Source organism: Cyprinodon variegatus, unplaced genomic scaffold (assembly GCF_000732505.1).
Source record: "Cyprinodon variegatus isolate N-32 unplaced genomic scaffold, C_variegatus-1.0 Scaffold63, whole genome shotgun sequence".
NCBI classification, from domain to species: domain Eukaryota; kingdom Metazoa; phylum Chordata; class Actinopteri; order Cyprinodontiformes; family Cyprinodontidae; genus Cyprinodon; species Cyprinodon variegatus.
Window position 1 is genome coordinate 19,467 of NW_015150516.1, and position 1,592 is coordinate 21,058.

Below are 1,592 nucleotides of genomic sequence, written 5' to 3' on the forward strand. Positions count from 1 at the left end.
TATGGACATTTTTACAGTAATGGATATTTGAAAACAGCAGCAACATCAGAGATGTGCAGAATGACAGCAGCATGTTATTTAACTGACTAAAGTTTCTATCATTACATTTTATTTCTTCCTGCTCCTGGTGTTTGGAACTTTTATTCCACTCTGGATTCTCATGAGTTTAGTATTTGTTCACTTTACAATAAAAAAAAGAAGAAAGTAAAAGGAAACAGTCTTGAAAAGTTCAGTATTCATTCTTTTCCTGCTTTGTGTGTCAACTTTCATGGCTGAGAAAGCTTTGAAAGGCTAGACCTGTTTAAATTCACAGCCAAAGCTCTTCCGGTCTCCTTATTTTCAAGGATTTCCAAGGATCCAGTCCAGGTAAACCGCATCCTTGGAAGATGCAGCCCATAAATTCGAACAGAGCCTTTGCTTACAATCTGAGCACTTCTTCTTTGCCATGATAACCCCTCCCACCTCACAGGTGGGCCATATCAGGATGCTGATTACACACCATGATCGATGTGTTTCATAAAAACGCTGCCAACTAGTGGTGTGGCAGGTAATTTACATTGTTTTTAGGGCTTCTATGTTAAGCAGAGAGATCACAATTAAAAACTAATTTGTTTACAGAAGCAAACAGAAAAAAAAACCAATCCAATTATGATTGTATCATGGTTTGCGTGGTCTAGAATCGGTTTAACATGGCGTGCTGACAAGTTATCAGAATTAAAGACAAAATAAACTTGCTCCACCTCTATCTCTGGGTATGAGAGAGGATCTGACCGATGAATGCACAGTGTGGTACTGTATGCCATCGAGAGGAAACAACTACAGCTAGTCATCAAGACTGCACAGTGGATCGTTGGCTCCCTACTCCCACACCTAGAGGAGATCTCTATGCATCTCCTAAGCTGGATGATCCAGCCCACCCAGGCTACACTCCTTTATCAGCCTTCCCTTTGCAAGCACCAGCAGCTTTTTCCCCATGGCTGTGAAAATATGCTGAATTAACACCCATACAGCCAAACACACTAGCTGCCAGTGCAATAAGTAGACTACTGCACATTGCATAGCTCGATATTGATACAGAACTTTTATAAAACATCATTAATTAAACTGATATTGAAACAGACATGCTTCAAATTTAGTGCTAACCTTCTTTAGAGAAATAGTGGCAAACATAGAAATCTAAAACTAATTGAATTTTGATTTATGGTTTAAATCTGTAATCAGAAACATAAGAGAGGTCTGTTCTAAATAATGTTTCACAATAGAGCTTAATAATGACCTCTGCAGGGTTTAGTCCAGCTTCTAATGATTTTTTTTCACCTCACAAGATAAAGTCAGTCCACAGACGCTAACTAATGTTTCCTGCTTTATTTGTTGAAGCATTATTGTTCCTCTATCAGCATCTGAGCTCAGTTTTTGAGAGAAGCACCAAATCCATATCAGCTTTATTCCTTTTTATGTTGTAGCATCACTGAAGGTGTGGCTTATTTCAAGTAAACAGGTTTTGGTATTGACATAAAATTCAATTCAGTTCAGCTCATTTTATAGCACCAATTCACAACATGTCATCTCAAGACACTTTACAGTTCACCAGA